The sequence below is a fragment of the Danio rerio genome, chromosome 18 (assembly GCF_049306965.1).
Source record: "Danio rerio strain Tuebingen ecotype United States chromosome 18, GRCz12tu, whole genome shotgun sequence".
Classification (NCBI taxonomy): Eukaryota; Metazoa; Chordata; class Actinopteri; order Cypriniformes; family Danionidae; genus Danio; species Danio rerio.
The window spans coordinates 28,602,823-28,626,827 of NC_133193.1; the positions used below are offsets into that span (position 1 = coordinate 28,602,823).

At 36.1% G+C, this 24,005-nt stretch overlaps 1 protein-coding gene across 29 annotated transcripts in view; it reads left to right on the forward strand.

Annotated features, from left to right (window-relative positions):
- plekha7a (pleckstrin homology domain containing, family A member 7a) overlaps positions 1–24,005 on the forward strand; it is a 205,598-nt gene that overhangs the window by 62,259 nt on the left and 119,334 nt on the right. The gene's annotated exons all lie outside the window — the stretch shown is intronic.

A 24,005-nucleotide genomic window follows, 5' to 3' on the forward strand; every position in this document is an offset into this window, starting at 1 on the left:
AAAAGGTACAACATAGCCACAAATGATTTGGCAATAATAAACATTGCAGCTGTTGATTGCTGAAGATTCTTGTGACTGGAGACTGGAGCAAAGACTGTAAAAATTCAGCGTCTCAGGATTTATTAAAATTGAAAACATTAAACTATAATTTTCCTAATTTATTTAAATGCATGCTATTTATCTTATTGTAAGGTTTGTGCTAAAAAACAAGGCAAAATATTAAATTTTTTCCCCAACTCATTCTCTAAACTTCTCACGCTGTAGTCTAAGCGTCTCATCTGACATTTAAATGTCGCTATTCAACAAGGGACCCAAGCAGTGTCATACAGTAGGCCTTCCTAACATGCCTTGTCTGTTGATGTGTGTGTATGTGTGCAAGGCCTTTATTATTAATTGATGCCAGCCATTTACAAAGGTCTCTTATACTGTAGCTGCTGAGGAATGCTTCACTCTTTAATTGGGAGATCCATTATAATCTCTCTTAGCTTTGTGTGAAATCACAGAATGTAAACCTGGCATCGTAAAAGAGTCTAGGCCAGCAGCAGTTCAATTCCCATTTAAACGATTCTGCAGCCCGGCAAAAGATTGACACCGATGTGAATTGAGTTGTGCAGAATAATGAAATGAGCATCATCTGTCTTTGCAGAATGAGAGAGGTCTAAAAATAGCATTGGTGCGAGGTGTGTGCGTATGTGTGTTTGAGTGGATCAGTACCAGGTGTTTGGGTTTAGGGCCTGATACGATGTATTTGTCTTTCTGCCACATGCAAGAACATGGATGAGACACCTACTTAAATCACTTAAATACAAATATAATGCTCAAGAGAAAATGCGAACAGCGTGTTTACTTATATATTGTAGCAAAGCTGTGTTTCTTGCTGTAGGGATGGAGCAGGGCTTTCACAGAGACCCAAAGAAATGGAGGGGGAGAGCTTGTTGTAAATGTCTTGAATAATTTCAGATGTCGGGGTGGGTGGTGAAAATTCCAGAGTGTGAATATTTGAGAATAATGTTGCTTGTTGTTGGGTACTCCATAACAACATGAATAAAAAAAAAAGATGCTGTAAAGCACCTTGGTATTTTCCTGGCATGTTTGATAATGCACTGTAAGTGGAGTTTGCAGTGGAAATGGCACTTGACATCTGAATTCCCCATCGTACTGTACGGTAATTGGAAATATGTGACTTTTTCAAATGACACATCCACAAAAGGTACAATGAGTACGTGTGTGTGTGTTATTGACATATTTATTTATTTTTTATGATTTAGAACAATAATTAATGTTTTGTTCAGTGTTTTTGTGGTGTTACCTTGACTGTTTTAGGTCTGTCAGGGATAAATAGTTATGAAAATTAAAAACTATTAGTTGGCGGCATGCCACTGTTTTAATGATAGATTAATTAAAGCAATTATTCCAATTATTTGTTTAAAACCACTTGATTAGTTTATTTATGAATGGATGGTTTCATCATGTCTGTCATGCCAACTCTCTCAGAGATTTAGTATGGTTATAAATTTTATAAGGCAATGTTGATGTGTTTGGCCCTGGCGGTACAGATCTGTTATGCTGTTGCTGCTGCTGCTTTGATTATTGTGGCAGAGCAAGTACCGAGATTTGCTATTGCCAGTATATTCACAGACATGTTGTCTGAAAATATCAGATCAATCGGTGCTTTTGAAAACACTATTGGGTTTAGGGAAGGAGGAGGTTGGGTCAGCCGATTGGCAATGTTAGTCAGTCGACAGCAGCCTATGGTGGATTTACGGAAAAACAGCAAGCACGAATGGCACTCGCGAGAGAAATTTGAGATCTGAAAAAGCATACCCAGCGGCCTCTGAAGGATTTGTGAAAACAAAAACTGCAAAAACTGCAAAAAAAAAAACAAAAACAAAAAAACGTAGCTCCTGGGACGTATTTGGTGCTCTCTAAAAATGTATATAGGGGTACGTTTTCAGAATGAGCCTGGGTTGTAAATAATTGAGGAGTAAGCTCATTGGCTGCTAAGAGGACAGCAGCCAATCCCCTGCCCATATAGTTAACATTATAGGAGTAGATTAACTGTGACCCTTCATCCTGCGTACACATAGAGGTTCATTACAGAACTCTTTATTAAAGTAAAATGATGATTTACTTGTTTGAAAACTCTACAGCTCCAACTGGCCTCAATTTAGTCACCTTAATCATGGCATCAATGTTACCCCTCCTGTTCTATTTTTCACACTCAAAGCCCGATTTGAAGTTGGGGTTTCCAGCATTTCTGGCATTTGACCAGGATGGTGCACTGGCAAGGATGCTAAAGGCCAATTTGTACATATACGTTGAGTGCACACGATTAGTCCAGTGTAGCCTTTGTCGAATACCCCTCATTGTGCCCTGATGCCCACCTCTAAAAAAACCTAACTATATGTTATGATGATGCAGAGTGCAAGACCTGTGATTGGCCAGCTTGGTATAGCTGTGACAAGTTTAGGTGTGGCCGAGAGCTGTTGGAGCTCAGATTAGATGCTTTTGTTTTGTTTATTTCAATGTTTAAAGGTTGATGAACTTTGAGAGTTTCTAAATAAGCGTGAGTTTGAGCTACTGCTACAGTAGCATCCCACACATTTCCGGCGTAAACTCAAAACACTGGCAAAGAAATGCAACACAATTCAACACAGAAACCCCGAAGCCTACTAGGGTTATTCCAGAGCAACACAGACAGAGCTCACAAGTATACATTTTACAACATAACTGGTTCCGTGCAGTGGATTATTTGGGCTAAATGCACATCTTGGGACCAAGGGAGTGTGGTTTACTCAAACTTCACCAACCTGACCATTTGGTTGTGGGATTCATATAAGGATTTCCAGTATCAGAGGCAGGTGCACTATAAAGGACCTTAATTCACCTCTTGCAACTATTTGACCTCTGTTACATTCCCACACCTGATCCCAGGTCACAGCACAAAGGTTAACCTCTCCAGTTCTACAGGCTAAACTGTAAGCATGGAATTTGGCTTTTCCAACATAGGAGGAGGGCAAACTAACCAGGACATTGATGCACTTTTTAAGACCTGATGAGGTTCAATCATATTGCTTCAAATAGCTGGTCTCTGTTAAATTCAACCCACTTTGAGCGTGATTCAAATTGAACTTTACATCATGGGAGGCCAGCAAACTAACAAGCACATGAGTGCACCTTTTTGAGGCCAGGGGAAGGAGGTTAACTTCCATAGCTCCAACAATCTGGCATCCATTCACCCCAATAATCCTCAATCCAGTGCAGTTATGGCCCCAGTGGAAAACTTCCAATTCTACTGGTCTGACTCCAATTGTCATATAATGCCGTGCTATCAGCATGGGTGATGGGACCACTTGCATTTAAGCTGCTGCACCTTTTCAGGCCTTGGAAGTGAATTTTGCGTCAACAGCTCCCGATAACAGGCCTTTATTACTGTCATCCCCTGAACCTTACTCAAATGGATAAGATTGACAGTGAAGTACTACCTAGTGCACTCATTTTATCTTAAAACAAGGAATTGTGCAAGTTCATAGTTTAAAGGTGCAGTATGTAAATTTGACATCCTAGTTCAAAGTATTGCATTTCTGGATCAAAACAAACGCAAGTGCAGGTTGCCAGATTGAGGACCAACAGGAGCATGCCTGACTATCGAGTCTAATTTTTAAATAAAAGCAACAGCATGTGATAGAAGGAAAATTTTCTATATTAAAAGGAGTTTTTGTTCTAAACAACTCTTCGAATAATATTTTAGAAACGGCTTCTATTTCTTGCTGCTAAACAACAGAAAACTGACAATGGTCACCTCAGGTAAACCTTATATGCTTTATTCAGTGCAAAACGCTAACAATGTGAATTTGAATGCCATTTTACATTACATTTATTGCCATACTACTGAAAGCAGCAGCAGATAGTTCACCTCAGATCTTAAAAATAAAATAAACAATTTGAAATTTAACTTTAGAACTGTGACTCCGGTCACACACATCAGTGATTCAGCATGTACATTTATTAACGTTAAAGAGGTTTAATATGTATTAGTTTGATTATAAACCTTACTATTTTATAAGGATGTGCATATTCAGTGCTTTTGAAAGGCTGTTTTTAAATTTCTGTCGTGTTTCATCAGGCGTAATCAGCCAAATTGCTTATCACTGCAAATCTCATCATGTAGCGTGTTGTTAGGACACGGATTTACAATGTAACCTGCTCACCTAATACTTACATTCGTAATATTTATGTATATTATTTGCTAATTAATAACCTCATGTGGAATTCTGAATTTGCGTCTCATTTCGGAGTCTGCTACTGTTTCATTGCTTTTAGTGTTTTCAGCTTGTAACTGCATATGTATTGTAGGTGTGTTTTTGAAGTTTCACTAAAATTTATGCAATGCTTTTCAGTGCACTTACTTGAGATATAATTTCTCACTGTATTAGATTTGTTGTGGTGTTCTTTTTCAGGATGGGGAACAGGAGGCATAACTAAGTTTCAGGCTTGAGCAAGTGGTCCTAAAGTCTGTATTTAGTTTTATTTCTTAAATAATTCATCTGTGAAGCACAGCTCCCTATAGAATTGGGAAGTCTCATGGATTTATGAAAATCTATTTCTTTTTAACACATCAAAAATTTGATTTTTTTACCTGATTTATAAAATCATAGAAACTTGCCTAATATTGTAAAACCATTTAGCTATTTTACTTGAGAACAGATGCACAATGTTATGGAAACAGCAGTGATAGTTTTCTAGTTTTCTAACATTTATTTTCTCCTATATTCAGAAATATTATTTAATATGCTTTCTGTGGCATTCATTATTTCATATCACTCTCTCTTGACATTAGCATAATAAAAAGCAACAACATTTGAATTTTAATACCATGTTGTTATAATTGCATTAGGGTTGGGCCAATAGACGATGCCATTAGCCATCGCTGAAGGCCAATAGACACCAGGATGCTGAGCCGGTATCGCAATCCTCTGCCCTGCTCCTGTCTCAGCAGTAACTCAGCAGTAACAAGCAGTTCCATCTTTCGCTTTCACGCTTGTACTTAGCAATTTTAGGGAAAACCTCAGATACTGTCAGTTGGTTCCTGCTGGTTTTGCACCTTTTTAAAGAAGTTTATCGACGCCATTATAACGACACAGATCATTCTGCCTATTCAAGCCATCATACGATGTCTAATGTGGAATGTCCTGATGGACGATGGCTTAAATTCATTAAGCTTACATTAGCAAATGTCTAATATAGGGCAGCACAGTGGCGCAGTGGGTAGCACAATCTGCTCACAGCAAGAAGGTCACTGGTTCGAGCCCCGGCTGGGTCAGTTGGCATTTCTATGTGAAGTTTGTATGTTGTTCGTGTGGGTTTCCTCCGGGTGCTCCGGTTTCCCCCACAAGTTCAAAGACATTTGGTATAGGTGAATTGAATGGGTTAAATTGTCCGAAGTGTATGAGTGTGTATAGATGTTTAATTGTAATATTTAATAATATTTTGAAATTCAAGATTTGTGAGTCATACAGCACTGGATAACTCAAAACAGCGACCACAGGTCTTTCCTTCATATTCAAAAGTCTTCGTAGTTTTCTTGACAACACAAACACTGCCTCTGCTTTCATTTGATTGGAGAATGAAAAAGACGCAGCTGACATAATGCAGTTTTTCTGCTCGGAGTTGATTTTTTTTCAACTGTGAGCAAAACAGTAAAATGAGAGGCGCAGCAGGTGGTTAAAATGTGAGGTGTGCAGGGTGCATAAGCAGAGCTCACAACACTCGCGGCCGTTAGTAAACCATTAAAAAAAGCGCCAACACAAAAAGTGTGTTTGGTATGATTTGCCCCTAAGAATGTACTGAACTGAATTTTTGTCACGCCAAAAGTTTCGAAGTTGCTATTGAAATTTTAGAATGAAGCTTTGAATGGTTGTTGTCATATCTTATGAAGTTATTTTCCTGAGAAATGCAGTCTTTGTCTCTGTAATTGTAAATTAACTTCCCCTGAAGGTGTGTACCTGACTTTGTTTGGCAAGTGTTTTCACCACAGTAAAAATGTTAAAAGTTAAAAAAGACATATACAGTCATGTTTTTTTAGAAAGTGTGTTTTTATTAACAGAAAGTTGCTAGGCAACAGAGGCACATATATTCAAAGGCACTGAAAAAAATAGCGGACACTTAAACGCTTGCGGTTAATTTGACCGTTATGACCATTCAAAATAGAAATACTCTTTTGTGTTTTGGTATTTAAAAAAAAGAGCAATGTTAGAATGAAATATACACACATTTAGCAAAAGTCAGGGTACTATAGTCGTGGCTTTTATTTACACAAAGTTATTAAATTACCAAAATAACCACCTCAGTAATTCTAGTGTTAAATGGACCATCCCTACTTTCACTGTGTAGTGATCTTTCAGTTGTAACTCACTAAAGCATTTTAAGCATGCTCAAAAATGACCTGTGACCTTCATTCTCAAACCAGCCTGAATTTTAAGTGCGCTATTTTAGGGAGCCAAATCCAGGCAGGTTAAACCTGGAGTCAGATCTGCATGACTCATCGTGTAAACATGAACATTCAATGACCAAGGATATCACAATACTACACATCCTTGCTTGAATATAATCCACCCTTGCTCTCTCTCTCTCTCTGTCTCAGTGTGTGGGCATGAGTGCTCTGACTCATAGAGGCAGCAGATTGAATCAAGGGGGGACAATAGATTTGAGCAGAACAAACGGTCAGATGGAAAGGCACGGATCAAAAGAGCTGAATTACCTGTGTCCTGCCTCATTTTATCTTTTGTAGGCCATGACTTTCGATTCTTCTTACATCCTTCTCAATGACAAAACAACATCTCCCCCGACAGAGGAGGAAGGACCACACTGTTGGGCCTCGGGCAGCTGGAGACAATTTTAGAGAGATCCATGTTTCCTCTGGCCTCGGTGGACCTCCGCCTCTGCTTTTACTTCAGACGTCAAGTATCAGTTTTTTTGCAGCTCAGGAAAGCGCTGAGGAATATGAACAGACTCAAAGCTACACTCAATTAGACGTGGTGCTTCTTTTCTTCTGCTCCCGCCTTCTGGGCTCTTTATCGGGGTTTAGCAAATCTGCAGCCACAAGTGCCAACTGTTTTTCTGAGATAAATGCTAATAGGTTTCAAAAGTCTGCTTTGCATGTGCTTGCTCTCAGGCTACACGTTTAAAGATTCGTCTTTTGTCCTTCGCAAATCCGTTAGTCTGTCTGCTTGCTTTTTATCCCCCTGGCCACATCTGCTATTGTTTGCTGAATTTTCACAGTTGATCATTTTAACGTGGATCTGGGTAATCATGAAGTTCTCTTAAGGATGACATTTTCTCCTATTAGTTAAAGCAATGGCATCCAGGTTGATCAAATGAATTTTCTTTTTTGACTAACATGAACTTGTTTTGAAAGTAGGGTTCACTCATATTAACCACTCTTAGCCCATGATTGGGGTTGCCACAGTAGAATGAACCGCTAACTATTCCAGCATAGGTTTTTTATGCAATGGATGCCCTTCCAGCCGCAACCCAGCACTGGTAAACATTCACTCACACTCATACACTACAGCCATTTTTGTTTACCCAATTCACCTGTAGTGCAAATGTTTGGACTGGGAAACCAGAGCATCATGAGGAAACCCACGCAGAAATGCCCATTGGCCCAGCCAGGACTTGTTTGTTTGTTGTTTGCTAATAGAGCACATTTAAAAAATAGATGTTGACCAAAGTGCTTTAGAAAAAGACCAACATATGAAATCTATACTTATATAAAAGCAAAATATGTAAAGCAGGCTAAAATTAATTTAATGCAATTAAAAAGCAAGAGACAGAAGGTGATTTTTTAAAAATGAGACTCAAAAGCACCAAGTGAAGAGCAAGACCTGATATTTAAGGGCAGACCATTCCACAGACGAGGGGCTGTGTCAAAAAAAAGCCCTGTCACCTCTTAATTTTAACCGTGATTTGGGAACAACTAGCTGAAACTGGTTTTCCAACCTGATTGGCCTCAATGAAGTGTGCCAGTGAAGAAGCTCACCAATGTAAGTAGGTGCCAAACCATTCAAACCTGTAAAAACAATTACCAATAACTTGTATTGAATCGTAAATTGTACTGGGAGCCAGTGAAGGGATAATAAAACTGGTGAGATCCTAGAATTTTTTTTGTCCCAGTTAAAAGCCTAGCAGCTGCATTTTGAACCAGCTGCAGCCATAGAATTTATAACTGTGAAACTCATGATTACAAAGAGTTGCAGTAGTCCAATCTGGACATAATAAAAACATTGATGATGGTTTCCAACTCCTTAAAAGACAGAAAAGGCTTCAATTTGGCAATGTTCCTAGTTGATAGAAACCACTTTTGATGACTTAATTTTTTTGCTTGTCAAACTTTAACTCGGTGTCTAAAATGTGACTTAAACCAGCAACCTTCTTGCTGTGAGGTGACAGTGCTAACCACTGAGCACCATGCCTCCTCTAGTTATATTTAATAGATACACAATTACATTAACAATGGACCCCACATACTTGTTTAATTACTTTTACTTTGAGTAACAAACACTGTTACATCATAATTATGTAGAAATCAAAATTTTGCACATTTAATGCACACAAGGTAAGCTGCACAAACTGCAAACAAACTGAACTGCACAATGTATATTACTGTGCAATTATAAACTTTATGAATTTTCAACAGTAACTTTTGAAACACTTTTAAAGTGATAGTTCACCCAAAAATAGAAATGTACATTTTATTTTCCTTGTTTACAAACATGTATACGTTGCTTTAATATGTTGAACACAAAACAAGATCATTTGAAGAAAGCTGAAAACTGGTAACTATTAAAATCTATAGTAGGAGAAATTCTAAGTATGCCATTGGTTACCTGTTTTCAAAGAAAGGATCTTATTATGTGTTCAAAAGAAAAGGAATGTTAAACCAGTCTGGAACAAGAAGCGTAAATACATGATGAGTGAACTATCCCTTTAGGATATAAAATGTTTTTCAAAAAATTTTTGGACACTGTGAGTACAAAACAAAACTGTCCATAAAAAAGGGTAGTTCTTTACTAGACTTTAGTGTTATTGCTGAATCTTACACCAGGCATGATTTTTGTTTAATACTAAATAAAGATAGATAAAAAAAATATATATTTAAAATCATGATTCTGTTCACATTTGACAAGAAAAGTTAGCTAATGTTTTTGCACCTACAAAGGTTACCTTCTATCATTGTTTTACAGAGGAGAATTCCAGTCATACCAATAAGAATTTGTGCAGAGATAGTTCAGTTTTGCATAATGATTCACCACACTCATTTACTCATTTGTAGTAATTATGCAAATTTACTGCTGTGAACAAAAAAAGAAAAAGAAAGTTGGTTTGGATTTGGGACTTCCATGTGAAAGCTGTGTCAGATAATATTCCTAGGCTTCTGCATATGGTACATTTTTCTTATTTACTTAAAAAAAACTAGGTTGTTTCTCAAATGTGCGTCTTTGTGTTTTTGTTCAACGTCAACATCAATGTCATCACAGCACTTCGTTCATTCATTCATTTTCTTTTCGGCTTAGTCCCTTTATTAATCAGGGGTCATCACAGCGGAATGAACCGCCAACTTATCCAGCGTATGTTTTTTATGCAGCGAATGCCCTTTCAGCTGCCACCCATCTTTGGGAAACACCCATGCACACTCATACACTACGGACAATTTATCTTACCTAATTTACCTGTACCACATGTCTTTGGACTGTGGAGGAAACCCAACCTGATCTCACGAGGAAACGAAAGTATTTTGTTTTGTCAGTTTAGTGGCCAATACGTATGAATTCGTGGCACCCAACCCCATTCCTAACCCCAACGTCATTGGGTGATGAGCAAATCTTACTAAATTGAATGAATTAGATTGTTCAAATTCATACAAATTAGCCACTAAATCAAAAAATTACAAATTGCCCTGAGATTGCGTTGGGAAACCAGATCACCCATAGGAAACCTTTGCCAACACAGGAAGAACATGCAAACTTCACACAGAAATGCCAACTGACCCAGCCGAAAATCAAGCCAGAGACCTTCTTGCTATCCCAGCACTTCCCTCTTCACTATTATTTACAATTCAGAGATATAACTTGTTTATTTTAATTTATATTTTATTTTATACCACAGCTTCCGATTAAGCATGTGAAAAAAAAAGATGTGAAAATAAACATTTTAATAAAGGCATAAACAAGTTTTATTTTCTCAAATTAATTAAAAAATGTGCTTTATTTTTATTATGCCAGATATTCAACAAAAGAAAAAAAAAGCGATAAATAAATTTATGAATGCTAGAACCCTTTTCCGTTGAAATGTGCAAGGGTCATGTGATCAACAGGAAGCTTGCAGGATCTCTTTTCTCACAGGATGTGTTTTGTGTTGTTGCTTTCTTCCGAGTTCGTTTTTTGCATTCTTGGAATTGAGAAACAAATCTGTTTTATTTTCTCATTCTAAAGATGTCACAGAAAGTATCAAGATTGATAATGGCATTGTGGCAAAAAAATAAATAAATAAATACAAATTTTTATTAAATAATGATTGAGAGATTGGCATTGAGTTTGGATTAGAAATTAGTTAGTAATCTGAAAGAAAATGCAGACACCTAGACAATGGAAGACAAAGTGACAGCACACGGGTGATAGAATAACGGAATGCTGGTTAGTCTCTCAGAATAAATCCAAGAGGTGTTTAAACTGGCTGGATGTGCATTACATGATCAGCTGATGACAAGGCTACTTGAGTAAGCATTTAGACACAAATCATTGACCTAAGTTGTAATAATTTAATTGCTCTTTAAATAAACAAAGATTACAGAAAGGTCAATGTCTGGATACAGTCTACACTTGTATTATTATTATTCAGTCGCAAAATGGGCACCATTGTAAAAAGAATATGTAAGTAAATATTCACATCAGTTAAGTGCCCGGATGAGCCTGTGTTATTAGTTTTGCCCCTTTTTATCTGAAAATAACATACTGTACCTTAGAATGTAATGATTGACCAATCAGAATCAAGTATTTCAGAGAACTGTCTTACAACTTTGGATAAACAGCGCTTTCTATGGCGTTATTCGTGTATTGTACCAAATATAATTATGTTGGTTTAGATGTATTAACAAATATTGACAGCAGGTGAATTTTTTTCAGAAGAAAACTAACATCCTCTTTAACTTGTTAAACAGGATAACAGGTCACTCCAGTTTGTCCAGTTTGTTCACTAACAGTAGGGTTAGTGTTAAGTTGCTTTACATGTCATTTGAATACGGTGTCATCAAAGCAATTCTGTTTTCTCAACCGCTCTTCTGTCATTGTTTTACGCTACCAAGACCTGTCAGGTTCACTGAAATCTGATAGTAGAAAGGGATATTCCCACACTAGGAATGCGAAAATGCTTCCTCTATTGACATTTTTACACCAAAAGTCAATTCTCTTACAGGGGATACACTCTGTTGTAGCAATAAATAGTGTCTTGCCACATTCTTAGTTAGTTAACATGTCAACACAAAATCCCACTCCACAAAAATAAATGTCTATATTATTTAGTCTTACAGAGAGCATTCTTTAAAGCAGCACTCTACTAATTTTACAACTCTCCTAGAGTTAAACAGTATGGTTTTACCATTTATGAATTCATTCAGACAATCTGTGTGTTTGGCAGGAGCGCTTTTACCTTAGCTTAGCTTAGCATAGATCAGTGGTTCTGAAACTTTTTTCACCAAGTACCACCTTAGGCCACTTTTCACATCAGTCGAATCACTGCTTCAGAATCAATTCTTAAACTTCGGAAACTGATTTTCAGCAGCTTATGACCAGGGCCAGATGGAATCTGCGGACGTTTTTTGCTATTTCTGCTGAGAATTTTAGTAAAAATCTGAGGATTTCTGCGGAATTATTTTGGGAGTATCCAGCGGAGTATCATGACTTACACCTTAATATATTAAATAAAAAGTAATAAATTACTGAATAAAAACTGAATAAATTCAGATTTACACATTTACTCAAGTAAATAAACAGAATTAATAATGGGCTAAAAATCTGCTGAAACCTGCAGAATTCTGCGGAAAAACTGCGGAAAATCTGCGGAATACTGCACGCGCAGATTCCGTGTGGGCCTACTTATGACACATTATACTAAAATAAACATTCTAAGTACAGCGCTGTGATCGTACGCTTCACAAAACAGCCAATGCTCATCATATCGATGTTATAGTACGCATCAAAGGATTAAAAGTGTCATTTCATTATTTGTCGATTCCTCCGCGTACCACTAGGAGGAAGCCCGCATACCACTACTACAGTTTGAGAACCACTGGCATAGATAATTGAATCAGATTAGACCATTAGCATCTTGCTGAAAAATGACCATAGAGCTTGGATATTTTGTTCTATGTAAACCTTGATCCTTCTGTAGTTATAAACTTTAAAAAATGATAAATTAGTAATAGATTAAGTTAACTTAATAGTTTTTTGCAAATTTAAATGGATTGAACATAAAATAATGAAGAAAATTAAAGAAATTAACAAATAAGGCAACCAAAAATGTACTTTGTTGCCGGACCATGGCTGCAGATGGTGCAATAATATTACGCAGCGCCTAAAGCTCTTACCACTATGGAGACATCTGCGAGAGATGATTCAGAATTTTTACTTTGATGCAAATTCTGAACCCCATCTATTGATTTTTAGTAGGCTGCGATCAGGACCAAAGTTTCTTGATTATTACACTGAAATGAGAGTATAGTTCCTAGACATATTGACCTATAATAGAAACTTTTAATTGTCTGTTGGTCTTGGTACACAATGAGAAGAGAAGAGTCAAGCTTTAAATAGGACAGTTATTCAAACTATTTGCTCAGTTTTGAGCGAGATGCTAATGGTCTAATCTGATTCAATTATCTATGCCAATCTAAGGTAATAGTTTTCCTGCTAGACACAGAGATATCAGCTGAACAGATTCAAAAATGGAAAAAAAAAAGTTTAATTCTATTTAGAAGAGTTTTTTAAAAGTCTTTTAAATAATCTGCAGTTTGCATTATTTTATTATAAAGTTATTCATTTATTTATACATTTTAATTTTTTTCTCTTAGCCAGCTCTCTCTTTAAAAATACAATATTATGATTTTAGAAATAATGACAGGATTTCCTGTATAATATCTCTCGCTACTTTTTCAAGGCTCCGTTTGCTAAGTGTTGATGAGTGAGAGGAGTCATTGGTTAATCTCATTTTCCAGACATCTGAGCTATTGAATTTCCTGGTGTTTCTTTTCAGCTGTGTTTGGAGGTGAAAGAGGCTTGTAATAAGTACCAAAAGCAGAGATAGCAGTTTGCACATTGCAGCAGTGTTAGAAAGTTAATTAAAAAGACCTTTTGAACCTTGTTTTACCCGCTAGAGCCTTATTTTACTTGCTGTTCAATATCAAGAGCTGCTTTCATGAAGCCACTTGAAGAATCCGGTTTCTATCTTTGCAAATCTGAGTTGGAGGACTTTTAAAGAGCGTGTTGTTTTATTTATTTTTGAATCTCAGTGTTTTAGGTGATTTATGAAATGACATTACTGTACACTCAAATTTGATGCCATTCTATTGGGTAAGTTTTCCTAAAGTGGTTCTGAAAACAGACTTATAGTGGTATGATATTTTCATGTTGCGATTAGTAAGATTAATAAGCTTTTTTCATGATAATGACCAAAGCTGCAAAAAAGGAAACTTTGTTTGTGACAGTAACTTACAGTAGTGGTTAAGTGCACTGACATATAGCACTGAGGTGCTCACATTGACCCAAATTTGATTCCTGGCCTCTGGAATCAATTATTGCCAATTATTCCTTTTTCTCTGCTCCCCATTCAATCCAGTCTACTGTCTATAAGAAGAAGAAGAAAGTCTAAAAGACAAGTAGTTAACAATATATTACATAGATTGGCCAGTGTAAATGTTACAAGGCATTATAAAAGATGACACCAAAACTTTTTATCTGATTCATCAAAGGAACAGAGCTAATATTTAAAGAGCTGCTATTATGCATTAAAAATGTCATATTTGAGTTTGGGGTCTCCAACAACATATGCATGCATATGCTGATATGCATGCAAGGTCAAAAAACACTTTCATTGTCTTATTTTATGCATTTATGTTTACCTAATTATTTCAATCCCATATTAATTGTTTAGCGATTTATTTGTTTCCAAACCCCTCTTTTGCGTGAAGCTAATTTGTGCTGATTTGTCTGATGAGCCAGTCTGTTGTGATTGGTCGACTGTGTTCAGCATGAGACGGAGAAAAACGTCCAGCACGGTTAACACGGAAGTAGTTAGAGCACAGAGTATATGTTTGAGCAAAATGAGGGAGTTCATTAAAGCAATGCAGTTAAGCATCAGCATATTACTCTATTCTTAACTCTAACCCCAAGAAATAACAACAAACCATTCAGTATTAATTCACACAGTGTAAAAAAAAAAATACTATTTTGTAAATTAACTGTGCCTTATGTGTAGGAACAGCTAATGGTGGCCAATGACAAATGGCAAGAGATTGCGAGTACAAAACACATTTAAATCGGTAGAGGAAGAAGTACTTGTCCATTTTTCAACATAATTTTTTTTGACAATATGTAAATAACCCTATAGAGATTTAACCTTAGAGATGCATTAAAAGCACTGATCCATAAAAGATAAGTGATGACAAGCTGTGTGGAGCGATTAAAAGTTACAACACAATTAAATACATATTTTGCAAACTACGGAAAATGAGGCAACAATTTTAATCACACTTACATGTTCTGTAGGAAGGAGAAACACCTACAGAATCTGGAGGAAAAATAAACTGGTCCATATTAACTGTGTAACAGTTACTGACAAAGTCCCATACACTAGTAAACTTTGCTGATCCTTCCTTAAATAACAAACGACTGGGAATCCTGCGGTGCAGAGTAGGTTTTTTATAAGTCATCAGAAAAATGACAGGAACAAACACAGCACATGGTATACTGTGGTGTTGTTGTGAAAACTAACTTTAACCTTTTATTCTACACAGCAGCATGTCTGGCAATCTCTCAGTGGTAGTAATCTTCGCACCATCTTCTGCTAATGTCTAAAGGAGAAGGCACGTTAACGTTTTACTGGATCCGTCATTTCATATTTGGTAGTGTTCAGTAGCAGGCAAAGGATCCGAACAAAAGATAAATTGTACAGTTGGCTCTGAGTTGACTAAATAGAATCAATAGTTTTAAACAGTGCATTTTTATATTTAAACCTCAGCTTGAACTTTTCATTTACTTATAGCTCTGTTACACACTGCATGGATGGTCATTTTCAAAAACCCATAATAGGGGCTTTTTAATGTCACTGAGGAAATGCTCTGCTCCAATTAATATAACTTGTTTTATTACTATCGAGTTTACGAAAAATGAAATTGATTGAAATCCAAGTTTTTTTTTTTTATTCTGCAACAGACTCAACAATCATAGAAGGGTGACATTTAAATGGTTTAGAAGCATAACAATGAAAACACATGCAAAATTTAAAAAAAAAAAAAAATGATGCCACTAAAAGACAAATAAGAAACAGAAAAGGTCCCAAAACCGATCCCTGAGAAACAACAGAAATATAAAGTATAACTACTTATGCAACTATAATCTGTAGAAATGGTTCAATGGTTCTACATTTGTTAGTATGTCTCATGACCTGCTGATTGAGAATGTCTGTTGTCATGTTTGTTCTGTGTTCTAATGTTTGTTGTGTTATGTGACTTTACAGTGTGTTGTTCCATGTGCTTCTGTGATTATCATGCGCTTCTTTGTACTGTTTTCCCGCCACTAGTGAGTTTCATGAGTTTCACCTGTGTTCCTCCTCTGTGTGTTATCAGAGTTATTATGCCCCTTATATTTATACCACTAAGTTGGGTTAGTTCCTTGTCTGGTTGCAAACCCTGTGCCCCTATACGTGTACAGTTGAACGATGGTTTGTTCTGTAGACTGTCGGGAAACAAAATGCCTAAAGGGGCTAATAATTTTGTCCTTAAAATGGTGTTTAAAAGAATTTAAAAATGATTTTATTATATTCAAAATAAAACAAATAAGACTTTATCTAGAAGAAAAAATATTATTATACTTTGAAAATTTCCTTGCTCTGTTGAACATCATTTGGGAAATATTTAAAAAGGAGAAAAAAATCAAAGGGGGCTAATAATTCTGACTTCAACTTTATATGAAAAACTCAGATGCAAAAAAACCCCTCTAAATTCATCAGACCTCTTTTCTTGTAAATGAACATTTTCTATCTGGTTCCTCTGATAAGGTTCAAAAATTTCATTTTATATGTAATGATAAGGTTAAATACCCTTTTTTCAAAAATGTCACTTTAGACAATTCTTTTTTTTTTAACAAGGGACATTTACTTTTGTGTCAAAACCAGCTAAATCCACTTCAGCTTTTTATGCAAAACCATCTAAATCCACCTATTGGAACAAGACAGTGTTATTCGTTGAAAATGAAGATGCCATTAGAAATTATTTTACCAAACATAAAACACATTACACAAATTTACCTGAAATTTTATATATATATATATATGGTATAACTAAATCTATAAAAAAAATTAGAAATTCATCAGTGATAAAGCAGGGAAAAAGCAGAAGGAAAATGAATGAATGAAACCTGTAAATTAAACCTGCATTAATATACAACATTAAAACTGACATTAATTAAATCTTAACAATTTGTTGTCATTTCTGATATTTAATATAAGTAAAACAATGTAAACATTGCAAACTTTGTAAGCTAAGCTTGGTATATTCAAATAATGTAGTGTAAAACTATTGCGAAACATCAATATCTGCACTGTCCATCAATATAAAAAGCTTATCAGATGTATAGGTATTATGAAGTAATATAAAGAGTGTAGTTTTAAACATTATATTTATCTTTTAAAAAATAGCTTACATTAGCAAATAAAAAACAAGGTAGGCCTACTCGGCAAAAATGGGATGCCTCTTAAACAATTTTAGAAGACAGTGAAATCAGACAATTTCATTCATTCTCACCTTACTTAAGGTCTTGGTCCCTTATTTATCCTCGTAGCATCCACGTGGGATAAAAGAACAGCATCTTAACACTGTCTTTCGTGAAATGGAGTTGCCGTTTGTTGTATACTAAATCAGACTCATTCAAAGTAGCGTCACTGTGCAAAAATCGTTATGAATGCATACTACACTTCTGACTGTATAGTGTTTTCTTTTTTTTTTAATACAGTTTTGAGGTGAGGGACGTTTTCATTTGCCATTCACTGACAGTCGGATAGGCTCATCCAGTTCATCAAACTCCTTCTTTTAAAATCCAAATCGAAAGCGGAATATGTCTCCTCATAAAAGCCAGAGTATCAGCGCTTCTACATTGAAAGCATATATGATTCAATTTGTGCTTCTGATTGGTTCTCGGGTTATAGCAGTTTTTGCTGTCAAAGGCAAGTGCCGTTTAGCAGCTTTTGCCAACAAACTGTTATTTCTGAATGCGCTGATGCTGGGATTTAGATGATTTGAAGCAAATCTATTTGTTGATGGTGTACTGCATGCCTAAAGCATTCACTCAATGTCATTAGCTCATTTTTGGTGGAAGTAGCTTTTAGCGGCTTTTGCATCTGAACTCCTCAAATGTTTCTGTGCTTGTAGTAAGTGTCTTTGTAAATAAAAATGTGTTTTCTTGTTAACTCCTGCAATTCCTGTGCATTATTGAGAGTGAGCATAATTTGTGACAAATATTCTACAGGAAAATTCTATTGCATATCAATATATTTTTCAATCCAATATTATGACACAAATGTACATTGAAATACTTTTGCCTTTCCTTATAAGTAGCTGATATTATATGTAGTCGTCAAACCACAAGACCACAGTACTCAAAGCAGGAGTAACAGCATGCAAAAGTGACTTCTTACTCCAGCTGTGTTTATCCTGCCTGATTCATCTTCTTTCTGATCCCTCTTGCATTTTTCTCTCTCCAGCGTCCTGCCTCTCTGACTGTCGCAATCGATTTTGGAGATAAGCAGCCTTCAAAGTCTCATTGCACGCTGCCAAAAATCTCCAAGCTGCATGATGGATAACGTCAAATTGCCATCTATATTTATCCGTGAATGAGCTCATTTTGCAACAGTGGCTTGTTGATGCCTCTGTATCAAATGGCAGGACGTAAAGCAGACATTAACAGAGATGAGTGTCCTGGGTAAACCAATAAAGATATAAATTTGTGCCATACAGCCACTCAAGCTGTTGTCATATTCATGATATAATGCCAAAGCCTTTGTTTTTGAGTTGAACTTGTCTTTGATGCTTGGCAGATTGCTCTTTAAAGACAGATGGAGATATTTTTCATCTTATCCATCCATATATACTTACCGGAGAAGTCATTGGCCTGATTGAAGTGGTTTTTCCATGTCATCTTCAATGCTACTGACCATCTAATAAGCATTTCGAAGCAGTCGACCTACACACCCTGAAAACTGACATCAGCCTCTTACATTTTAAAATGTAGCCACCTTTAGAAAGGACTGTATCAGGGCTAGACAATTTGGTGTGACAAATGTTATACTAATGATATTAAATTAAGGAGGATTATGGATATTGCAGCAATGTGAAATGTTTAGCTTATGCAGGAGCCTAATTTCACTCTTTTTCTTATCTTCCAAATGCTTCTGTGTGTATTTGTAAGTGACCTGTGAAAAAAGTTAGTAGTTTTGCTTTGAAACTTTAAAGAGCCACTATTATGGGTTTTTGAAAATGACCTCCCTTGAAGCGTGTAACAGCTCTAAGTGAATGACAACATCCAGCTGAGGTATAAATCAAAGGGCCCTGTTTTACACCCGGCGGAATAAGGCGCAAGACGTGTTTGGCGGGATTTGTTTCTATTTTCAGACAAAATTTTACTTTTTGCGCCAATGTGAAAATTGGTCGGAAAATAGAGACAAATTGTGCCAAACATGTCTTGCGTTGTTTAAATAGAAAATCCATTTGTGCTACTTTTTGGACTCATTAGATGGACCATACAGTATCTGTGGGTGTTTTTTGCTAATTCTGCAGAGAATTTCGGTAAAAATCTACAGATTTCTGTGGAATTATTTTGGGAGTATCATAACTAAAACCTTAATATGTGAAATAAAAAAATTATATATTTTGTTTAAAATGTTTAAAATGCAAATCCAATTAGATTCACTTTTTTTTTGGTAAACAAAGCAAGTCTCTCATATAATATATCTACTAAAAGACAGAAAATAATTACTTTACAAACTGCATTGTACATAAATCAGATGAACATTTTCATATTAATCAATAATATTACTGAAATTCATTTAAAAACTGAATAAATATACACGTACACACATTTACTCAAAGAAATAAACAAATTTAATGATGGGCTAAAAAATCTGCAGAAATCTGTGGAAAATTTGCAGAATTCTGTGTGCGCAGATAACGTTTAGGCCTACTCATTGGTGTGCTGGTCTATAAAGTGAGTTAATGCGCATTGTTGGCACATTGCTATTATGAGAAACTGAAATAGACCTCGCCACTGACCAACTAAAAGCAGGTCTAAAGTCCAGGGCAGAGCGTGTTACTTATGCATGTTCAAAGGCTTAATACTCACAGGATGTACAGCAATACAAAAACATCATTATCATTATCAACATCATCATATGGAAAAAAAGGATTAAAATGTAACAAAGATTATTATTTTCTGCATAAATATAAATGTCATGTAGCCAGTCAAAGATGTGTCTGTTGTATTCAATGGCAAATCAAGAGTTTATTTTTGTTAGTCAGTGAAACACTTAAATTTGGACTTCTGGGTTTTTCCTGGGTAAGAATTGGTCTTCGGTGGTGGCTGGTCGGCATGGTCATCCACACACAGTGTACCCAAGTACCCACATAATCTGCGAGCCCAATATAACAATAACAATACATTTTAAATAGATTCAAAGAAACAGTTCATGATTTTTGCTTATCTCATATATTGATGACAAAACAACCACTGTCAGCACAGATAGTAAAAGAAATTGTTTAAAACATATTTTACAAAACATCACAGATATATTCAACGATTACAAACACATTAAAAAAGGTGAAGCCAGAGTGAAAACTAAATACAGTAAACTATATAACTATATTCTATATCCTCAGCATTTGGACATATACAGTATATACCCATGTATATACACTCATACTAACTGGCCCAGTCCTGTAGTCACAAGGTCAAGGACTTTCATTATCAATCCTTCTGCCTTCCCAGTGCTCCTTAAATAGCTCTTCTATGTCCCTTCCCGTAGTAGAAAACTTAATTTCAGCAAATACGTGATCTGCTGTCTGTAGTGTGTCTGTGTCTGAGACAGTTGTAGCATTATAATGCTAAATGTGGCGCCCCATTGCATAGAGTCCCTTCCCACTCAGCTGTTACATCAGACACAATACTGAAGGCAAAGTTTCTCTACCTTTCCAGTGACAGATTTAATGATTAATCTGTTGGTGGAAATTTGCTCTTGTGGGACAAAACTGTTGGTATAACAATGCAACAGCTGACACTGAACAGTTTACACTTATGATTAACAGTTTAGATCAAAATAAAGAGTACAGTTTGTCAGCTTAACAGACATTTCTCTATAATAAAGTGGACAAATTATATTGCTAGCAAATGCTTTAAAAGTCCATACTAGGTGTAATGGAGCTCTCAGCTCCTGTTACAAGAGAGATGGCACAAGTTGGCATACTTTAATTCAGCTACTCCAGGAGCTTGTTATTTTTAGGTACAATCAGGGCCCAGCTACATTTTCATTAGGTTTCCAGGCTCTATTCTTAATACGCTGCTGACAGGTCTCAAGAGGCAGAGATTGGCTGCATCCCAGCATGCTGTTACAAACTTGCCTTGTATACTGTACACTACAGTATTATTATCTTTTGTATACAGAGAAACAAACCTGATACTTCCCTGGTGCATTTACAGGCACAGTGCTTGAACTTTTTTCAGTATTTATTGGTCCATTCAATTACAAACTTTTTGTTTTGTATACTTTAAGTTGTAAGTAATAGATTTGGTGTTGTGCAGACTTAAAATAACATTGGCCAGAAGGGGACTGAGGGCAGAAGTGCATTTTGCTGCAGATTTGGAATTAAATCAATGGAGGGATGCAGTCCAGCAAGTGAACTGAGATTGCATGTAGTGTATAAAGCTATGCATATAATTGGTAGTATATGTATGCACAGTATATAAAATAAAGTATGTTAGTGAGTTGTTGCTGCATTGATCAATGTTTCTGCATGTCTGGATACAGTTGTGGTTAGGTGTACAGAAAATCCATTTGTGGACAAATTCTGAGGAATAATGAGGAAACCATCACATTGCAAACCATTGTGCAGACTATTGGGCATTCGATCAGCAAATGCATTTGTTGTGTTGTTTTTATGCAGCAAAGCTTGTCATTATGTTGTTAGTGTCTCTTAAGCTGTCAGATGAACAGGACCGTGCAGATGATTGTTAGAGCAAATGGACTGAAATAAAGGCTGTATTTCTTGTATAGCAACATTTCAACACAGCTCCCAGATTAAGGAAAATAATATGCACATTTTTGTCATGTCATTTAGCAGATTCCTCAGCATTCTTTCAGAATTTAAAATCTTAAAAGCTCAGAATGAAAACCAAACTGATGTTTTTTTGACATTTAGAACCAAATATGAGATTTGTAACTGCTTCTTCTTGGAGTATATCAAATAGTTTGCTCTTTAGGGCTTTTTACACCACACTTAACCTCTGGTTATTGCTGTTCCAAACACCACGTTTAAACCTGGCTAAAGAAACTTTTCACACTTGTGATTTAGAGGTATGCTTAGCTTGGCTTTTTATTTTGCAAATAATGAAGCAATTATAAAAACCTGGGGAGATTTTAAGCAGTGTGAGACATTAAACAAGGAATCTGTTTACTAATGGTTTACAATGGCACAACGTTAACTATTTTTAAAGGTGAAAAGCCCTCTTTTAAGGCAGATAACATGCTAATTGTTAGCTAATTTGATAACATGAATAATTGTTCATTCATTTTTTTTTCTTTAGTCCCTTTATTAATCAGGGGTCGTCACAGCGGAATGAACCACCAACTTATCCAGCACATGTTTTACGCAGCGGGTGCCCTTCCTGTACCACATGTCTTTGGACTGTGTGGGAAACCAGAGCACCTGGAGGAAACCCATGCAAACACAGAGAGAGCATGCCAACTCCACACAGAAATGTCAACTGACCCAGCCGGGGGCTCAAACTTTCTTGCTGTGAGGCGATTGTGCTATCCACTACGCCACCGTGCTGCCTTGTTTGAGTTTGTATTTTGAAAAATATGTTGCAGATTTTCATTTATTTAGTTCATTAGTCAGCTCAGATAGCTTCGTGGTTAGTGCACTAACATATAGCACAACAGCGTTGCAGACATCTGGAGTTCAAGTCCCAGCTTGTGGTTCTTTCCGATTCTGTCATGCATTTATTTGTTTATGTATACAATGATGTCATAGCATTAGAGTGGAAAGGCAAAGCCAGACAAGCAAAACCGAACTTAAAAGAGCCAAGCCATGCCAAACCATAGCATAATGTACAGTTAAAAACAGCTTCAGGTACCCTATAAATAGAGCTAGGGTAGTCTTACTGTATTTTCCATTAAATAATTGCAACATTGATGAGAATCAAAGTCTTCTTTAAATAAAAACATAAAACAAAACATAGTAACCACAAACTTTTAAATACTAGTGAATATTATAAGTTTTATGTGATATAAGTTATGTAATATGTTATGATCGGTTCCATAAAAAACACACAGTTCAATAAAGAAGTACAAATTCGCTGTTGTATGGACTACAACTCCTGTCAAGCACCAATCACTTACACCACCGGTTCCTCATTCCCTTGATTACCCACACTCACAAAGACATAGCTGAAGCTCATCATTCATTCATGACCCGGACTATAAAGAGAGCACTCTCACACACATCAGGGTTAGGTCTTGATATACTGATTGTAAACATTACTACATGGTTTTCTTGCCTTGTCTTCTGTGTTTGAACCTTGCTTTGTTTTGTTTGTTTACGTTGTCTGCTGCCTGCCTTCTGACCACTCGCCTGATATTTGACTATGACTTTGGATTTCCTGTATACATCTGTTTGCTCCTGTGTTGACTGTTGCTTGCCTGACCATCTTTGTTTAATAATCGTGCATTTGGATTAGGCATGGGCCAGTATAAGATTTTGACGGTATGATAACCTTGGATAAAAACATCACGGTATTACAGTATTGTGCTCACTGCATTAAAATATATTCTTTTTAAATGTCTGGGTTAAAAAAAAAAAAAAACTTTTTTCACCAGTCAAGTGTCAGTAAACACATCAGGCTATACAAATCAAATTAACCATTGACTTCTGCTGTCTTCATTAGTTTCAAAAACACTAATTTCTTTACAATTTAAAACAGCATCTTTGGATATCTTTTTCTGCTGGAGATACTGTTCTAAAAAACAAAAAATGTAAATAAAAATCTTACACATACCTTAGGGAGGGTATTACAGAAAATTTCGGCGATAATAAAATCTCAACTTTTGCAAACCACGGTGTACCTTGAAAACAGTTATCGTCCCATGCCTAGTTTGGATCCGCACTCCCTTGTCAGCATCACTTCACATTACATATTAAAAGTGATTATTAGCTAGGGCTGTTATAGTTAGGCAGTTTTAGCTGAAACTATCAAGATACTTGTATTGACTGTTCTCATTTAACACAATAAATACCTTAAATTTTTGTTTGCCAAATTCAATGTGTAATTAAATTGTGAGTTATCAATTGCCACATCCTGTTATGTACTTAAATTTTGAAGATCCACGTAAACCAAAAGTAGCTGACACTTTTATATCAGCACGTTGATGTTCTTCCAACTAAAATGGTGAATTGAGCAGGCCTGGTGCTTTTA